This window comes from Pseudorca crassidens, chromosome 17, assembly GCF_039906515.1.
Source record: "Pseudorca crassidens isolate mPseCra1 chromosome 17, mPseCra1.hap1, whole genome shotgun sequence".
In the NCBI taxonomy this organism is placed as follows: Eukaryota; Metazoa; Chordata; class Mammalia; order Artiodactyla; family Delphinidae; genus Pseudorca; species Pseudorca crassidens.
The window spans coordinates 20989462-21010276 of NC_090312.1; the positions used below are offsets into that span (position 1 = coordinate 20989462).

The window sequence follows — 20815 nt, forward strand, 5'->3', positions numbered from 1 at the left end:
ATGATGGCTAGTACCATTGAACGCTTTAGTGTTGAGCACAGCTAGACAAAAGACACAGTTCTCTCCCTCCACAGATTTCGTAACACCCTGGAAAGAGATGGGACGACAGATCTTGGCCCGCCAATCTGCTCTCACCCCGAGAGAGTCTTAAGTGCTTATCATAGCATGATTGATGGAATTTCCCATCACCTCCATCTCCATCTCTCAGGTGATGACCAAGTGTCAGCTGTCTGTATTTTATCAATTGGGATGCTTTCGAGTAACACCTGCCCAAGGGATTCAGGATTAGAGAGCCGCTCTCTAGTTCAGCAAACATCTGGGTATACTCCACTCTCAACCACGTATTTGAAACACACCAACATTTTTTTCTCAAATTAAAACAAAAAAAATCCACTGAGTAATATGATGCAGCAAATATAAACAGTAGACCACTTTTTCTGCTCTAAACTACCATTTTCACCCTTCCTTGTCTCAAGGAGACATCGTAATGAGTAGTTACAACCACTGTGACTTTGCTGAATATGATGAATTGCCTCAACTGGTAACAGAGAAATGCTTCCTTCCTGGAGAGGAAAAGGCACGTGTAAATTGCATGAAAAAGAAGGAAACACCCACTGCCCTTTTTTGTTACATGTTTACAGTGAATCTAGTTTTGGGGGATTTGGGGTGGGGATTTTTCCCCCAGAAAAGGTTTCCAAAAGCAAAACCTGTGAGAACCTTTTAGTTTAGTTTACTGACTCACTGTATAAACCTTCTAAATCTGTCTACACACCCTGTAACTCTAAAAGTACAATTTTTCTCCCACTTTCTATTCATACAAGTTAAGAACATGGAAAACGGGGCAAGTTTCTTTGTCAGTGAACCTCTTTAGAAGATGTAAGACTAGAGCCCTACGAACCCCACATTCTCTTTGTCTTCACTTTTCTTGGATCATTTCTGGCTATTTTTTCTTTTTTTTGTCTCTTTTTTCATCATTTCCTTCCTTTTCCTCTGTCATTTCTCTGCCTTTAACTTAGCACTCCTTTTCTGTGCGCTTCTCTTTATCTTTCTCTACCTCACCTTCCTCTGCCTCTATCTCATCTCCTCCTCTCTCCCTTTTCTCATTTGTCTCTCTCTTTTAACCCATTTTACCCTTCTCCTTTCTTTTCCCTCTCTGTAGGGTAGGACCCTCGTCTTATTTGTATTTGTATCATCATCTCTTGGTACATAATAGTTGCTCAACAAATGTTAGGTGAACCAAATTAAACTTGGTGCCTTGTTCTTCCCACCTTATTCCCCTTCTTCCTACTGAGCCTAGCAACCGCCACGAACTCTTTGTTAAGCAAATGAACTCATGGTAATAAAGACTAAAGCCAGATGTGTTTTCAGAGGTGGGTGAAAGCTCTCGGTGGCAGGTTACCTAGGCAGCTTTAGGTAACCCAAGCCAGAAGTAGGTACAGAGAAAGCTTTCTTGACATCTCAGTGCTTTGGGAACTCATACTTGCCTGGGTAAACGTGGTGGCCATATTTGGTTCACGGACAGTGATGTCATGAGAAGTTTACCATCAAAAGTATGTGTTGACCTAAGATGATTCAGAACTGTATAAAATCCCTCCATGGGACCTAGTAAATGTACTCTGCGGTGCTAGATCTTTTGTTCCAAAGAAAGCTGTCCACGGTTGAGGTTTCTTATGGTGATTATGAAATCATTAGGATTATTAATACTTTCTCTTTCACATAAATCTATTTTTATGGCGTATAGATATATGTACACTGTAAAATAGCTTTCCATTACCTTTCATGATTTTGTACGTATATGGATAAAACCAACTAAAAGAATAAGATTTAATAAGGACAACCACGTTCTTCTGTTTTTGTAAGCAACTGGGGAGATATAAAGTGGGAGTAGATAATGAGAACTGTGTATAGTTGTTTCACAAGTGAAGATGTCCCCCGTCTCCTGAGAAATGGAAAGCTTGATAGGTTCCTGTTTTTCTCTCATGTCTCTGTCCTTTTGTTAGTGTAACCCTAATATGATTAGGTCTCCCATTGCCCAATCTCTAGAGGAAAGTCCAAGAGGGGAATAAAAATATATACAAAAACATTTCCAGATTTTATTTTGCCCTTCATGAAACTTCCAAAGCAGAAAGTGTGACAGGGTGTGGGTATGTGTTATACAGAAAATATCTTAAAAGTCCTTCTTCCCATTTATGCCACCCTCACCATACATCCAAAGACAACTGCTTCCCTTCCTTAGACCAAATCTTTCCCTTCCGCCGCCAACCAAGAAATCTCGCAGCCACCAGACTCTTCTGGTTCTCGTCTCACATGACACCCTCTTTCCTTCCATTTCCATCCTTCTCTACTAAATTTCCATGTAATTTTCCCATTTTTGCTTTTCCAGCTCTGTTTTCTTATGCCTATTGCCCTGATTCTACCTCACAAAAGCTAGTAAACTTTAGCTTTTCTTTAGTGAGCAAAGGAGGGAAAAGGATGTGACAATACAATGTTTTTTCTTAATAATTTTCCTTATTAATTTTTCTTAATAAGTCTTGCCCCAGAACTGTGGAATAGATGATCAAAAAAAATGAAGAGTAACATGGGGGATGTGGTTGCTTGTCATTGATGGCTCGAATTCTACCTCCAGAAAGTAAGCTGTATGGGGCTTGAAATCGTTTTTGTTTATTCATTGAGCAATCATTAGATGGATCTCGTGCTGTTTGTTCTATGTACCAGGATCTGTGCATGGTGTTGCGTTAAGTGTTGGTGACTTAGAGATGAAGGACATTTTCCCTCCCTTAAAGATCTTACATCCTAAGATACAGAAATAAGGAGCTCAGCAAAAAATAAGTGATAAGAGTCCCTTAGGAAAGTCTAAATATCTCTGGAAGGATAATACTTAAGCCTCACTCATTCTCCGATGCTGGGATTCAGGAGAGATGCAAGAATGTTCCATGTCAAGTAAGCTCTGAAAACATGATATATTTACCCCACTCCTAGACACACGTGATGCACATTAGCATATTAAAACTTCTGAAAAGGCTTGCAGGTTATAGTTATATATATTTATTCAGTACAGCATTTTCAAATTTCATTCAAGCATCAACTATTTTCCCCCAGGGAATACTAACTAATGCCTCATAGAACAAGCACTTTTGGAAATGCTGTTCTCAATCAATCATTAGCTTGGTGATAATATGTTGTCTCAACCAGGTGAGTATAGAGGCCCTCAGGAAATAAGTGATGCAAAAGATGAGCCCCCTAGAAGGTGATAAAGGTCTAAGGGCCAGAAAATGGGCTGAAAACAAATTTGCTGATTTCTATTAATTAATTATGAAGCAACCACTACATAGTCAACCTATGAGGCTATCACATCCTAGGCCTGCCACTAGCCATGATGGGAGAGGGAGAAACAGTCATGTGAGTTTGACCAAGTCTCACATTATCTCTGGATTTTAATTTTCTGTTTTGAAATATTAAGGGTTTGGAATAGATGGGCTCCAACATGGCTTTGTAGCACAACATTTTAAGTCCAATTATAACTTTGTACCACCTTATCTCCAACTTCGCTTTTTAAAAAAACATGCACACATTAAAAAATCTAGAAGCTTCACTCCACTGTACCTTATTTTCATTCTTAAGACTAAAGAAGACTTTTTATCTTACTTGTTTTTGTCTCACAAGTGTTACGGGAGATTTTCAAAGGAAACAAAAACTTGGACCACGATTTGAGCAATCACACAAGCACGTAGACCACAGTTGGTAACGTCACTGACACGAACAGGTGTTGATTTTTATTGGTTAAGCCAGAAATCTTTTAAAAAATTATTCTTGGACACAATGGGAACTAGGGGAAAAAAGCAGTCATTCAAAGAATTTGAAAAAAAAAATAAGTGGTATCAAACTTGACGCTTTTGGTATTCTTCCTTTGATGACATTCTGTTCAAAAATTAAATTAGGGGAGTTAGAGAGAGGCTGAATCCAGAACTATATTTTAAAGAAGGACTCATAAGATGTACACTAACTCCCAGGAGATGATATTTCTGAGAGTGTGTTGGTGTGTACGTGTGCATGTGTACAGTGATAGAGATGAGGGTGGGAGGGAAAGAAGAAGAAACTGGAAACGTTTCTAACAAAGCCCTGGTTCCCCTTTTGGCCACCTTGACTTCCTCTCTCAACCTGGGCAAGACGGATGAATCCCTGCCCTTGTTTTCCCTTTGTATTTGTCTCCATGACATTCCAAAATCATTCCATGGTGCATGAAACTAGAATAATATTTTTAAAGTTGTTTATATATTTTGTTTCATTTTGGAGAACAAAAATTGATATCATGAGAATGAGTCCTCATGAGTATGTGATAATAAGTCTCTGAAATACAATTTAATTGATTGACTAGCAAAAGCAATAGCTCTAATAACTTAGTGTTTGCCATGGGTCTAGCATTCTTTATGTTACCTCATTTAATCCTCACAATATTCTGTTAGATATTATTATTCCCGTTTCACAGGTGAAGAAATTAAGAGAATTTAAAGGGATTAAATTCTTAGGTCAGATCGTACAGCTGACTCAGCTGTTTCTGACTGGGAAACACAAAATCTCAACCATTAGACTATACACACATTAATTGAGCATGTACTATGCACATTAACTGAGCGTGTACTAAATGACTAATCCCTAACATCAACTGTCCTTGACATCTTCAAAGTCAGAAGTACTTTTGAAACTCTCCTGAAAACTAGGGATGCTCTTGTCCAAACATGTACCCAACATACAAATCTTTACATACATTTTCAGTGGGTTCAAGGACCTTCTGAACCCCATCCCATTTTAAGAACTCTTCCCTTAAGTAATGATACAGAATTTAATTGGTGAAGAAGAGATGCTAGCAGAAGAAATGGAGCCAGCAATGGCTTGGCCTTCAGTACACAAATTTTCTCTCACAGGAAGAGGGGAGATAGTCATGACTCATTCCACAAGTAGTTACTGGGTGTCTCCTGTGGGAAGTGCCATTGTAGGCCCTGGGAATCCGCCAGGAAATTGTGCAGACAAGGTCCAGTCCTCATGGAGACTGTTGTTCAGGAGGGGAGACAGGGAAATTAATAGGCATTAGATCTGTAGCCCTCATGCTGCATTTTTGAGCTCTCAGTTCTTCTAAGGATGTCTAAAAGACTGGCTAACTTAGTTTTGGATCTATGTCCTAAAGGTATGGCTATCGCACAGTTTCTGTCCCAATGTGTGAAGTTGAAAATACAATGAGCACTTCTGTTAAAAATATTTTTCTTTATTGCCTTTGGTAAAAAGAGGAAGCAAATAGACACGCTCTTTCAAATGCTGATTCCAACATCTGTCCACCAAAATCGGTATTAATATATTCTCTTCAAATTAGGACTTTTGATTTTCTGTGGATAACAAGAATATTAGCTATGCTGGGTTTTGTGCTGTTTCTGTTAAAATTTTAAACACTTTCTTTTTGTTCAGTGTATTGTTCAGTTCAGCTGAGGTTGGGGGTAAGATGTCTATTTGTAGGAAACCAAGTATACATCCTGTGTCCTCATATGGTATCATTTCAAGCTTGTCAGTTCTTTTTTTATGTTTATATTAATGCTTTTACTTATTCATAACCCATTTATATCCACAAAGTAGTTGAGGCAATTCACAAGAAAATATACCATAAAATAGAAGGCTATAAATAAACTAAAATCAGAACCAGAGAAATTGTACAGCAGTTAGAAGATTAAGACAAGGATATAGGTTGTAGCCTATCTACTTTGGCCATCATTATTAGAGAGGAGCCATAAATTTCATGTCAACATTGGAGGCAATCACAGTAACCTGCTACGAGGTTTACAACTACCATAAAGATGAACATGGATGTCTAGTGGAGAAGAATACAAAAGTCACATGAATTTTTAACATATAACAAAAGAAATTGTGCTCACTTTGCTTAGGGTTATGTCTCCAACCCCTGGGAGTATGAGTTCAGTCTTCTCTGATGATAAGAGTGAAAAAACTGGAGAAGGACAACCTTGGGGGATGTCAAGTTTTCCTTCCCACATGAGTCTGAGAAAAATTTCTTACGGCATCTTTTTAGGTAGGACCCTGAGTGAAGCCATAGAAAATGTCCCTATAACATATGCAATAAAGGTTTTCACATAGCAGCTTATCGTGTCCCTCAAAGGCAGCAAAGGGCACAGCAACTATGAGTGACCAGGTGGAAACAATTTTATGGGGCCCAAATTCATATGATCTCAGTTCATGAGTTCATCAGTTCTGCAGGCTGCCTAGAGGACCGAGAATAAGGAATAAGCAAGATAGTGTGCTCGTGACTGGAGCCCCCTAGCAACCAACCTCAGTCATGACAGCAATCATGTTTGGAGCGCTTGTAATATGGCAGGCTCTTTAAGGTACTGTATATTTAATCCTTGTGATAACTCTCCAAGGTAGGGACATTGATAAGGACTCTTTCAGTTGCAAGTGACTAAAGCTTAACTCAAACTACCTTAAGGGAAAAGAGGAGAGAAAGAGATTGATTGATTGATTGATTGATTGATTGACTGACTGGATGACGTATTGAAAAGTTCAGGGCTAGATGGAACTTTCTCAGTATCCACTTTCTACTCAGTATCTGCTTTCTTCTCTGAGTGGGAAAAATGGCATCTCACAGCTCCAGGCTCACACAGAAAGAGACCCTGTCTTATCCAAGCCTGTCCTCAAAGTAGACTCATTTTGGGGTCACTTGCCTACCCCTTGGCCCAGTCTGTGTATCCAAGAGAATGTAGCCCTCTAATTGGCTGGCCTGAATTGACAGTTCCACAAGACTCTCACAGAGTGGGAGGAACATTGCCCAGATGGAATGGCTGCAGGGCAGACACGTATACCAGACGGTCTCTGCAGTAGGTAATATTATCCCCACTTTACAGAGGAGAAAATGGAGGCCAAAAATAACAAATGGCAGAGCCAAGATGAGGTTGTAAGCCCTGCATTAGTCGTAAAATCTGAAATGCTAACAGCTTAGTGCACCAAAACAGTAATTTTTACTTACCCTACGTGCCTAACTCAGGTTGCTTCCTGCAGTAATCGTCACAGTCCCCAGGGACCCAGGCTCACGGTGAGGTTTCTAGTATCTGAAAGACCTGGATTCCAGGCCTATAGAGAAGAGGAAGAGGAATGCTCACAGCCATCGCTCACTAACCAGGATGAGTCCCCTGGCTCTGCCCGTGGATAGGGACTGACCCGGGGGGATGGGACATGCACGTGGGTGTTTGTGAGTACTAACTATCTCTGCCGTTTAGGTCTGTGTGACTCAAAACCTTTGTCTCTCACCTTGTATAGCTCAAGTGCCACAAAAACAAATGCGAGTAGTAAGAATTTCCAGCCAGCCTCTCCCTGCCAGCAGCCATGAGTAAGAAGGGGAGGGGTATTCCCGTTCCTCAATTGATCCTGAGAGAAACAGCAATAGATTCAGAGCACAGCAGGCTGACGGAGCTGTCTGACACCCTGTCCAAAGGGCCATTTCAGCGCCCAGCCTCCCCACAGGAGCCACAGAGAAGGGGGCTGACATAGAGGCGGATTGCTACTGCCCAGGCTGTAAGGCTGCTCAGAGCCGAGTCCAGCTGAGGGTGGCTCCTTCAGGCTGCCACTCACTGGCCTCAACCTCCAAGGCAGCTGTGCTTTGAGCCACGAATTGTGTTTCTGAATTTAGCTCTTCACGGGGTTTGTATTCTCACCTTCAAGGACGACAGCAGGCGGTGATGGGAGATGCTGGTCTGGACTCGGCAAATGCTGCCTTGTGACTTTGCGCTGTTGCAGGAATCTGAGAGCATTGGGAATCACCCACATCGATCCATACCTTCTTTGTACCCACGGTTTTGATCCCAAATTCCTCCCTGACCCCTATCTGCATGAGCCAGACTGTGAACGAAACCCTCTCTTGCCTCTTCTGGCTTAAACCAGAACTTGACTTCAGCTATCGGCAGAAGGCCTCTTTCACCTGGTGCGACTCTAGCAAGGAGTTGGTCTTCAAAAGGTAGAGGAGGAAACCTGAGGCCGAGGGGAAGGAAAAACGGCAGCTTTCCAGAAGGGAGTGCTAAGAAAAGACCATGCTTTTGATGTCTTTTCTTCTGTTCCAAGCACTACCCCTACTGGAGTGGCCAATCATAAATGCCAAATCTTAACTGTTTGAAAAATCATGTGGTAGGCCCTATGAGATGGTACATCTTTCCAAAAGAGCGAAAAAGTAGTATGTCATTCTTAACTGCCCTTCACTTTTTCAGGAAACAGTTCTATAATTGTGTATATGATCTTAAATTTTCTTCTCTTCCTTCTCAATGGAACATGGAATTGTTTGGCTTAAAATAAGATTGACCATTTTTGACATTATTAGTATCAATTCAGGTCTTAACTACGTTATACTGATGGAGATTACAGGTCTTAACTCTAGTCTCGGAACATTGATTGCTTCATTTTCCACTTGTTTATATAAAATAAGGAGATAAAAAAATAAGAAAAGATTCATGGAATTGCCTGAACACACCTGGATGGTCAAACCTAGACTGCAGATTGACAGGAAGTGCTTCCGTGTGATGGTTTCAAGTTTTCACATTTATAAGAGTTTGAATTCAGTGTAGGAACAGGTGGATGAGAGGTCTTGAGAAAAGTGTATGGCAGTGTGGTTACACCAGATGGCAGCATATAAACCTGTATGCATATCTGCCACCTGGGCTTCTGAAAGGGCCTCTTGCCTTGCTGTTCTCCATGCCTAGAAGGCTCACCTACCAGATCATCCCATAACTATTTCTCAACCTTCTGTTTTGTTGAGAAAACAAACAAAAAGTTAGGGGGTGCCGGCGGAGAGGAACAGTGATTGAGAAAGTTTTGAACTTCACTCCGTATTAATGTTATTGTATACGATTAAAATTTTTGAGAGTCCAAATGGTATTGTGGTGGTACAGGTAGTATCCTATTCTTGGGAAATATTTGCCGGACTATTTAGAGATAGTTTCATGATGTCTGTTACTTACCCTAAGTGGTTCAACACCAAGGACCACATATATACGTACATGTATATGCATACATACAAAGATGTGCACACGTAGAGGAGGGAGAGAGCAAGTGTGGCATAATGTTAATAGTTGTTGCATTTAGGCAATGAGAAAATGGGTGTTAATTGAATAGTCATTTTCAGCTTTTCTGTAGATTTGAAATTGTTCAAAATAAAAAGAGAATATAGTCTCCATACCTAATTTCTATCTTTTTACCTTATCTTCATTTTTATATTTATTTTCTCAATTCTCTGAAATTATGTATTTATTTATTTAATTGATTATTGGATCTTCTTTTTCCATTAGAATGTAAGCTCCTGGGAGCAGTTTTGTCAGTCTGGTAAACCACTTTATCCCAAGCACCTAGACCAAAGTAGCATTCAGTTGAGAGCTGTTAAATGAACAACCCTTTCAGATACCCTCAACCCATGCCGTATCTCAGGCTCCTTAGGGATGAGTCAGGCACAGGTGCCTTGACCACCTCCAACCCCCCAACCATCAAAGGGCCCCCAAAGAGCCAAAAAATCAGCAAATCTGACTTGAGTGTCCACAGTCATCCCTGGGGAGCTACAAAAACAAGGAGATTTCAGTCTCAGTGGGGACATTAGACAGTCCACATACCACCAAGACGACTGTGAGGGCTCTTTCCAGTTCATAAAGTCACTTTGACGAACACTGCCCCATTGAAACCCTCAGGTAAATCCTACAAGACAGGCAAAATGATGAGCCTGTCGACAGAGGAGGTCCAACACTTTTAACTGGCAGAGCTAAGATTTGAACTCCATTTCCCTGACTCAAAATAATTTACCCTTTTCACTGTACATCAAACCATCTAAAAATATTACAGTTACTAACAGGCAGCATTTTTAATTGCCAAATGAGTTATATGTTCATATGTATACATATACACATATATATGTCAATATCACATCCCAAAATAGTTTATCACAGAAAACAGATTACTTCTCTAAAAGACAGAGAGGAACAGTGATTGAGAAAGATGCAACTGCATCTGTAATGCACAATGACAACTTATTTTGTCGTTGAGATGGAGGTCCTAGGGGCACTGGTTTTGAGCTAAGCCTCTGGGTCCTTTAAGGCAAGTACTTCTGTTCCTTAATCCACCAGCTTGCCCTTCTGCACCTGCGCCTGCATAAAGACAGTCGACCCGTTGCAGTGGGTGGCCCAGAGCTCTAACATTGCACCCTGACAACGCCTAACACCTTGTAAGCTGCACAGTCAATACTTGAACAGCAAGCAAAAACTGGAAAAAAAATTTCGAGCAGTGCAAGGCGTAGTGTTGCTCGCTTAAGGAGGTTTTGCACTTTTCACCACGAGTCAATACTATACCACTTGTCTGGTAGGAAAAGGGAGCTGGTTGAAAAGCATCACTTCTATCTTAAATAAGGAACAGAAAGCCTAACTCCTAAGAGCTGACACTTGGTATATACCCAAGAGAAATGGAGACATATATCCACCAAAAACTTGTAATCGTATACAATAACATTAATATGTAGTGAAGTTCAAACTTTAAAAATCCAATGGTACCACTAGTTAGACTAGAATGCCTTTGGATCAAGGTTCAACTCAGGTCATTACATGCCCATCCAAATTTTCAGTGGTCTCCAACTTGTTCAAAGAGGCTTGCAGACTTGGTTGTACAATATAATGCTATGCTAAACCAATGCAATGATCAAATATACATTTTATATTTTAGAAACCTATGTTGAGGAATCTGACTAGAAAGTCTACATTCAAGATCTGTTTGGGAGCTTTTTCCTTTCTTTTTTAAAAAGCCTTATTAAGATACAAATGATATACCATAATTTACCTATTTTAAGTATACAATTCAATGTCTTAAAATATATTCACAGGGCTATGCAACCATCTACCACAACCTAATTTTAGAACATTTTCGTCACTGAAAAAGGAACTCTGCACCCATCAGTAGTCACTCCCCTTTCACTCCAAATCTCCTCTTCCCCCAGCCCCTTACAACTACTAATCTACTTTCTATCTCTACACATTTTCCTGTCCTGGACATTTCATATGAATGAAATTATGCAATATATGATCTTTTATAACTGACTTCTTTCACATAGGCTAATGTTCTCAAAGTTCATTCATGTTGTAGCAGGTATCAGTACTCCATTTTTATTGCCAAATATTTCATTGTATGAATATACAACATTTTATTTACCACTCATCAGCTGGTGGACATTTGAGTTGTTTCCACTTTTGATATTATGAATAACACTGTTTGAAACATTCATCTACAAGTTTTTGGGTGGATATACGTTTCTATTTCTCTTGGGTATATACCAAGGATCGAAATTGCTGGGTCATATAGTAACTATATGTTTAACTTTTTGAGGATCTGCCAGACTGTTTTCCAAAGTGGCTGAACAATTTTACCTTCCCATTAGCAACACGTGAGAGTTTCAGTCTCTCCGTGCCTTCACCAACACTTGTTACTGTTTTTCATTATAGTCATCCTAGTGGGTACGAAGTGGTATCTCAACTAACCAGAAATGTAAGGGTTGGGTTTATTTTTGTATTAGCATGCCTTACATACTCCTCCAAAAGTTATAATTAATTAAATTGATCTGTTTTATTGTTTGGGAAATATCTGATGTATTTCTAGAAAAGAGAATTTGCAAAGTATTCATCAACCCATAGAATATGACATCCTAAAGATCACTTTAAGTCCCCTCCATGTTTTGTAAGGAATATTAGCTTTCAAATCAAAATATTAGATTAATAATACCTGCAATAATTATAAGAAAAGTAATAGTAGGATATATTGGGCCCGGAACTGTGCTAAACTCTTTCAGCATGTGTAACATTTAATCTTCACAAGAAGATTTTAAGCTCAGTGTATACTTGTTTCCCCAGATGAGAAAACTGAGGCTTGGAGGGGTTAAATAACTTGCCTTACACAGCTAGTAAGTCACTTGACCATTTCCAAATCTCAGATGAACTGATCACACTCTGTAAAACAGGTATAACTTGTAGATATTACCTAATAGCAGATATAAAAGTCTAAATGTTTCCTCAGGGTCTGAGAGCATGGCCAAACAGCCCAGCCCACTACAAACCTGAAATTTCTTTGAAGGCCCCATGTTTAATCTTTAAATTCATGCAAAACTTTTAATCTCTATAATATATGTGTTTATTTTAACTAGATAATATATGTGTTTATTTAAAATGCAGCTGAGTCCTGGAGGTAACACACAGAAGTAGGGAATTCCTTTTATTGTCTTCCTCATCCTTTTAAAATTACAATTAAAATGTTTCAAGAACTGTACCTACTGCCTCTTCTAAAGACATCGAGAACTATCCCTAGGTCTCCCTGAAAGAGCCCTTGGGGTCACAGGATTCTTCTGATAACATTGCTGTGTCTGACTAATGGACTCCACATGTTCCTGAAGCATGGCTATAAAACAATTTCCTTTAAGCAAATCTTATTTTCATACTGACTTACATTATGGGAGTGAAGATGTATTCCCACAGGAGCAAAGCAGTGTAGCCCCAACATGTAATTTGGAAACAACTGCATCTGCAGGAAAGCTTTTTAAAATCACATATTTAAAAAGAAAGTGTATCATTTTTGATAAAACAATTATAAAGCCAAACTAAGTCACAAGGAGAAGAAACAGCGTGCTGAAACTCAAAAGACTGTGCCAGGATCTGCATTTCCTCCTGGAGTAGCTTCCTCGAAAGGAAGTTTGTCTACTGTGTACTCTGGGCTTTATAGTCAGTCTGTTACTGGTTTCAAAAAGAAAAAACAACCCAGTTCAAAAATGGGCAGAAGACCTTCATAGACATTTCTCCAAAGAAGATATACAGATTGCCAACAGACACATGAAAGGATGCTCAACATCATTAATCATTAGAGAAATGCCAATCAGAACTACAATGAGATATCACCTCACACCAGTCAGAATGGCCATCATCAAAAAATCTACAAACAATAAATGCTGGAGAGGGTGTGGAGAAAAGGGAACCCTCTTGCACTGTTGGTGGGAATGTAAATTGATACAGCCACTATGGAGAACAGTATGGAGGTTCCTTAAAAAACTAAAAATAGAACTACCATATGACCCAGCAATCCCACTACTGGGCATATACCCTGAGAAACAATGTTCATTGCAGCTCTATTTACAATAGCCAGGACATGGAAGCAACCTAAGTGTCTATTGACCGTTGAATGGATAAAGAAGATGTGGCAAATATATACAATGGAATATTACTCAGCCATAAAAAGAAATGAAACTGAGTTATTTGTAGTGAGGTGGATGGACCTAGAGACTGTCATACAGAGTGAAGTAAGTCAGAAAGTGAAAAACAAATACCATATGGTAACACATATATATGGAATCTAAAAAAAAAAAATGGTTCTGAAGAACTTAGGGGCAGGACAGGAATAAAGACACACACAGAGAATGGACTTAAGGACATGGGGAGGGGGAAGGATAAGCTGGGACGAAGTGAGAGAGAGGCATGGACATATATACACTACCAAATGTAAAACAGATAGCTAGTGGGAAGCAGCTGCATAGCACAGGGAGATCAACTCAGTACTTTGTGACCACCTAGAGGGGTGGGATAGGGAGGGTGGGAGGGAGACGCAAGAGGGAGGGGATATGGGGATATATGTATACGTATAGCTGATTCAGTTTGTTATACAGCAGAAACTAACACAACATTGTAAAGCAATTATACTCCAATAAAGATGTTAAGAAAAAAAAAGGAAAAAAAAGTGTTAAAATGCTTAACATTTTTGAATGTGTTAATTAAGGTTGATCTCTTAGGTAATCCATGGTTAGAGCCATTGATGGGTTTGCTTAATATTCTTTGTATTTTTTTCCATAGTGAAAATGGGTTTATTCTACATATGGATGTCTTCATAATCCTAAGTTTTTTCCTCTGGGACTTGATTTTCACAACTGGTGTGCAGTTTTCTGACTTAGCAGTCAGAAAAAGAAAGGAAAGACCTGCCAGTCTGCTGATCTTGAAATTTAATAATTTCTGGAGTTCCTTCCTAAACCTATTAAATGAGCATGATGGAGCAGCAAAAAGGATAACTTCTCAGAGCATGTTCCTGCCCTATCTGGGATGTACCAGGCAAACTGGTGAAGCAGGCAAGCCAGAGGTCTATTTGCAAGAGAACTAAAGTGTATCTCGGGAAGAACACATCCTAAGAGAAAAGGGTCAGAGTGTAAAGAGGAGAATCCAGCAAAAAATTGACAGCACTCTCAAATTGAATAGTTGAAGAGTTTTTAATACAGATGCTCTATACAAAGGTGTGGCCAGAGCTTAGGGAAACCAGCAAGATCTGATGCAATGTCTCAGGGCGAGACTGTGTGGTCACGGGAATATGGAAAGAGAGGACTCCAGGTGAAGAGGGAGGGTATTGGGGGAATAAATACCCTAACCTCATTTTCCTCGTAACTTCCATCTTCTACTGGTTCCTCCCATTGGTCAAACCCAACCAAATGCCAAAGGGCAAGGGAACCGGTTGTGTCCACTTGGGTGTCAATGTCCTCCAGCCAAAGACCTCCAGGAACACAGCTGTAATTGATCAATTGGGTTTATTGCTCATTGGAGTGGACAAGAATGCACACCCTAGAGAACCTGGGGGAGTCATAGTAAGGGGATGTCAGAAAGGATTTATTTCTAAAATTTGGGCTGGTGGTGGGTAATTTGGGGAAGCATTGAAGAAGGGAGAGGCTTTGCTCTGCGTTGGATGCTGTCGGGAAGTGAGGCAAAACTTCTGTATCTACAGCCTCACACCTTTGCTCCCTCATTCCAGACAAGATTTATTCAGATACTCAATCATAGACTTGCCACACTTCCTCATAGCATCCCCCTCCTCTAATTAAAATGCTTCGTGGCCGTGTTTGTGGCTCGGATGACGTTCACATTTTTGTGTGTTCCAATGTGAGTGTAGATTGCTCTTGCTGTCTTGATCCCTGCGGGTCACAGCCCAGCCTGTCTGATGCTGAGGTTCTACGCTTGATTCAAAGCTCTGCCTCTCCACATCCACCCAACTGTGGAGTCAGGGAGGCTGATCCGTGGGCAAGAGAAAAGCAGTTCCTATTCTCCAGGACCTGGCCTGATTCAATCAGGCCTTTGGGCTCTACGGTTGAACATAACTTTTTTTTTTTTTTTTGCGATACGCAGGCCTCTCGCTGTTGTGGCCTCTCCCGTTGCGGAGCACGGGCTCCGGATGCGCAGGCTCAGCGGCCATGGCTCACGGGCCCAGCCGCTCCGCGGCATGTGGGATCTTCCCGGACCGGGGCACGAACCCGTGTCCCCTGCATCGGCAGACGGACTCTCAACCACCGTGCCACCAGGGAAGCCCTGAACATAACATTTTTATAGAACCTCAACATGAGACAAGACCACGGAAGATGCAAGGTTCTGAGTCCGACGTGATGTTTGTCATCAGGCCACATCTCTGAGCCCAGCTCTGCATGGGGAAAAGTAAGAAGTGATACAACTGCTTCCCTTGAAAAGCAAAGCCACTTACAAAACACTAGTGCTCCCAGTGCCCTGCCTTGGGCTGCCTCCTAACAGAATATGACACAAAGGGAAGAGGGCCTTCTTTCCCATGTCACTGAAGGTCACTGGACACTGTGCAACTCAGGCACCTAGGAGGCAGAGTTAACTCTATGAAGGTTTCTGGCAGGGCAATGAGGGAGAACTGCAGTCTGGCACCTGATTGGAAAATGATGCTCAGTGAAACAGAGGAAGCCATTGGTCCATGAGCACAGAAGGGATTCCCCCTGGGGACCCCCAGGTACACACAAGGGGATTTGCAGGAAGCTGAGATCTTGAATTATATAGAAGGAAGGAAGGACCAGAGAAATTTGGGCTTACCATTATTGTAACTTTGTTAATATCCACGGTCTGTTGAGGCATAGTGGAACCTAGTATAAATATTTTAAAACACCAAATCAACTAATTTTATATGCATTTAATTAAAAGGAGCGTCTTCCTCAGTTTGGCTATGATGCACAATGCACTTTTAACAGCTTTGTGCATCACTTCCAACCTGTATGTGTAGATAATATGCTTACTTATTTATAAGGTTCTTTGAGGTTTGGGGATGAAAGTCTCTTTTAAAGTACAAAGCATTAATTTTTTGTGACAGAGTGCTATACGAGAAATGAACATGAAGCGATATAAAAATTTTTGTCTTCTTTCTTGCTTTCGGTTTTTAGTTGCTTTCTGCACAGAGACACAAAAGCCAGTCTCCAACAAGAGATCTGGGGTTTGAGATAACAGAACTAATAAAGTACTGTAAGTATAAAATCCTACGTAGGCTTGAATCAGCTACTCCTTTTGAAGATGAGAGAAATAAATTGAGAGACAAAGTATTTTGGACAAATGAACTCATTTCAGTAAGTTGCACTGATAATCCTATGAGTATGTAAATGGGCCTCTATTTATAGACCCGTTATATCCATTTTTGACCAGGACGAGCCAGTGAAGCGATCGCAATAGTCAATCATTACAAGTAACTAGACCACAAGAGAAAAATGTGCCAGTTGCTAGGTGATGACTTTCAATCTATCATTTTAAGCAATAAATATAAGATGAAGTTATGAGGAGAGAAGCTATTCATAGCTAAAACTCTAGCTAAAACGGCTCTTATTTATTGCACGGAACTGAAATCGGATGAAGTTGAGAAACCCAACGTATCAACCCAGAAACCAAGATGCTACACCAGCGGACATCTTTCGAGGACAAACCCAAAGGTCAATAGAGAGCAAGGATTTAGGAGGAGGATGGAAAGGATAAAGGTTCAAAAAAAAAAAAACACCTAGACTCGACTGTGTCGCTTATTATCATGCTTCAAAACATAAAAAGAAATTGATTCATTATTCAGAACTTTACCATTTTTGAAAAAGACAAAAAGTCCCCCAGACCCTATCAGTTAGCTAGCAGGTGGCAATAATGTACTTGGCACCATGACATATGCGAATGCTGTGTAAGACCCTGCCCTCTGAGAGCAGGGAAGTCAGTTTGGAAATACAGGTAATGCAAACGAAACAATCAGAGAATCACAAAAGGCATTAAAATCCATTAGGTAAAACCTATGCCTGGCCTAAAGCAAGTGCTCAGTCAATGCCAGGTTAACAATTAAAAGTTATATAGTGTGTATTATTACTGGTTCTACAAGGCAGAGACCTCAGCTGTCTAAAGCACAGCTGAGAATTCCAAAGCCCAAGGACAAGCCCCACCCCTTTCATTACCCGTTTACTTTTGCAAACCCGATAATCTAGAGGAGTGGTTCTCATACTTTAGCGTATGCATCAGAATCACCTGGAGAACTTGGTTAGACACAGATCCCTGGGTCTCGCCCACAGAGTTTCAGACCCAGTAGGTCTGAGTAAGGTAATTTGCCGTTCTAATGTGTTCCCAGGTGATAGTGATATTTCTGATTTGGGGAGCACATTTTGAGAATTACTGGTCTCAAAGATTTTAAGTAAATTTCAAAACACGAAAGAGGATAATAAAAACAGCTAGTATTTAATGTACCCACGATGTCACTATGCTTCAAATCCTCCATTACGGGATAGATAGATGATAGATAAAGAGATGTTAGATAGATAGATAAATAGATGATAGAAAGTCTCTAATTTTCATATATGCACAAACACAAAAATAGGCATTATTTATTTCTAATTTTATAGATAAAGATCTAGAACTAGGCTTGGAGAAATTAAAACACTTGCTCACAGCATGTAAGAGGTAGAACACAGGCTTGAACCCTAGCCTGTCTCAGTTAAAGCCCACACCCCTTCCCCATACTGTTGTGCATCTCTGCGAGGCAGCAGTCACCTGCCAACAACAAAAAGATACCAGCTTACAGTGTTGGAAGAGCTTAAAAATCAATCAAAACCGGAAAGAACAAAAACTGCACAGTAGCCGGGGGTTTTAAGGCAAGACAAGACAGCCTGACCCTCTGCAAGCTGGAGAGAAGGGACGAGTGTGGGCCGCACAGTTTCATTGCTTGGGGTGACCCCTGACAGTGGTGGATGGCCGGGCCTCCCTGTTGGCTCTAACTTTGTTGCAGCTGAAGCAGAAACTGGCTGGCATGACCTTCAACATCCAGAGAAAGGACAAAAGGAGATGCCTTAAAATTACACTTTCTCTTTGAAGGGCTCACATTTCCCTGCATTGAACTTGACCCCCAATAATAATTATATGTGGAAGCTGAGAGGGTAAGAGCTATAGAAAGTGTCTCCTCTCCCTCCTCCTTACATGAAGAAGAGCCCTTGGTTTCCCAGGCCAAGAGTGGCCATGTAACCCTTTCCCTTCACCGTATCTCCTAGCCATACTCTTGCTGCCTGGCCTGAGATGACTCAAGCCACTTGGGTTTTGCTCCACCCAGATATTCTGATTTGACTCATCGAGGCATCAGTGTGTCTTCAAAGCTCTCCCAGGTGGTTCTGATTGTAGCCAAATACGAGAATCTCTGTGTAGTATCTTGTCTTGGTTTCTATCTACAATCTCTCCTTCTGCTGCTTTCTCCCCCCTCTAAAACATGCTCACTTTATCCAAACTCTAGGAAAAAAATACTTACATTGACCCTGCATCTCCACAAATTACTTGCCATCTATATTCTTAAAAACAGTGGAGGTTATACATACTTGTTTATTTAGACCCATTCAGTATTTAACCCCTCAAAAGCAGGCTTCGGTCTCTAGTATCCCACCCACACAGGGTTTTTTTGGTTTTCTTCTGGTTTTGTTTTTTAAACTCAGATACTGATAACCTACAACTTTTTCTCAGTCCTCATCTTCCTCAATTTTAATGATGTGGTTGATACTAGAGACCATTTAACCTTTGAATCCCTGTCAGGCCTTGCATTTGTGACCTTGCTTAATACTGCATTTCCTACTACATTTCCTACCTTACCAACCATCGCTTTCATGTCACTTTTATTCTTTTCTCATCCTCTACCCTGTATTTGTAGAAATTCCTAAAAGTTCCATGCATTTCCATTTTCCCTTAGATATCTTATCCATTTTCAGGAATCCAATAATCACTTTTTTAAAGGGTCTCTGCCATCCTTATCTGCTGCCCAAGACTCTCAAAAAGTCTGGACCTTGGGGCTTCCCTGGTGGCGCAGTGGTTGAGAGTCCGCCTGCCGATGCAGGGGACACGGGTTTGTGCCCCGGTCCGGGAAGATCCCACATGCCGCGGAGGGGCTGGGCCCGTGAGCCATGGCCGCTGAGCCTGCGCGTCCGGAGCCTGTGCTCCACAATGGGAGAGGCCACAACAGTGAGAGGCTTGGGTACCGGTAAAAAAAAAAAGAAAAGAAAAGAAAGGAAAAGAAAAAGTCTAGACCTAGATTCCACCTATATAGTCCACCTGTATATCCCTATCAGGATTTCAAAGTCAACATGTCCCAAATGAAATCATTATCCTCTACCAATCTGTTTCTTCCCCACCCTTCTCTTTTATGGAGTCACCCAAGTTTGAAAGCTTGACATTTTCTGGGAGTCATCTTTGTTTTCTTCCTTTCTTTTCCTGCCAATAAGAGCACATTCCCTATAATTATGCAATGCCTTCATTGAGGTATAATAAGCTACACCTAAAGTGTCTAATTTGATAAATTTTGACATATGTATATATCAGTGAAACACACAAGATAGTGAACAGAACCATAACCCTTAAAAATTGCCTCAGGCTCTCCTTCCCAAATGTCTCTGTCCTCCCCATGCCAGATAACTATCTGCTTCCTATCAGTAAAGGTTATTTTGCACATTTTAGAATGATATTGATCTTTTCCTGTGATTATTTGCTATTGTGTTCTTTTGTGAAGCATCTGTTTAATCTTTGGCTAAAATGTTAATTTATTTGTTAAACAAATTTATTATTATTATTACATTTTGAGGATTCTCTATGTATAGTATCATGTCATAATAATAATATTATTATTATTATATTTTAATAATGTAATATTATTACATTATTACAATTAATTATTATTAATACATTTTAATGTATTATTACATTTATTATTATTACATTACATATTACATTATTACATTACATATTATTATTATATTTTATTATTACATTTAATATTATTTGTAATAATATTATTACATTATAAATTTGTTAAACAAATTTATTATTATTATTACATTTTGTAATAATGTACATTATTACATATTATTATTATTACATTATTACATATAATAATTATTATTATTACAAATTTATTATTATTATTACATTTATATATATTCTGAATACAAGCCCTTTGTGAGCTATATGATCTGCAAATATTTTCTCGCAGTCTATGACTTGTCTTTTCATTCTCATCACGGTGTCTTTTGAAGAGAAGTTCATAATTTTGATGAAATCCAATTTACTTTTTTCTTTTATGGATCATGCTTTTGGTATTGTATCTAAGAAATTGTTGCCTAATCCAAGGTGGAAAAGATGTTCTCCTGTGTTTCCTTCCTGAAGTGGTATAGTTACAGGCTTCACATTTAAGTCTATGATCTATACTCAGTCAGTTTTTGTATATAGCTTGAGATATAGATCAAAATTCCTTTTTTTCTTTTGCATATGGATGGTATATCGTTCCACACCATTTGCTGGAAACTCTAACAAAACTCTTTCTCCGCTTTATTGAAATCAATTCATCGTACATGTGTGGATCTCTCTTTTTTGGTTTCTAGACCCTCTATTTTGTACCATTGATCAGTCTGTCTACAAGGATGTCAATATGACACTATCTTGATTATTGTAACTTCATAAGTCTT

The 20815-nt window shown here is 39.9% G+C and overlaps 1 protein-coding gene across 4 annotated transcripts in view; it reads left to right on the plus strand.

The window, feature by feature from the left end:
• Positions 1–20815, plus strand: part of SAMD12 (sterile alpha motif domain containing 12) — a 456644-nt gene that overhangs the window by 411531 nt on the left and 24298 nt on the right. The gene's annotated exons all lie outside the window — the stretch shown is intronic.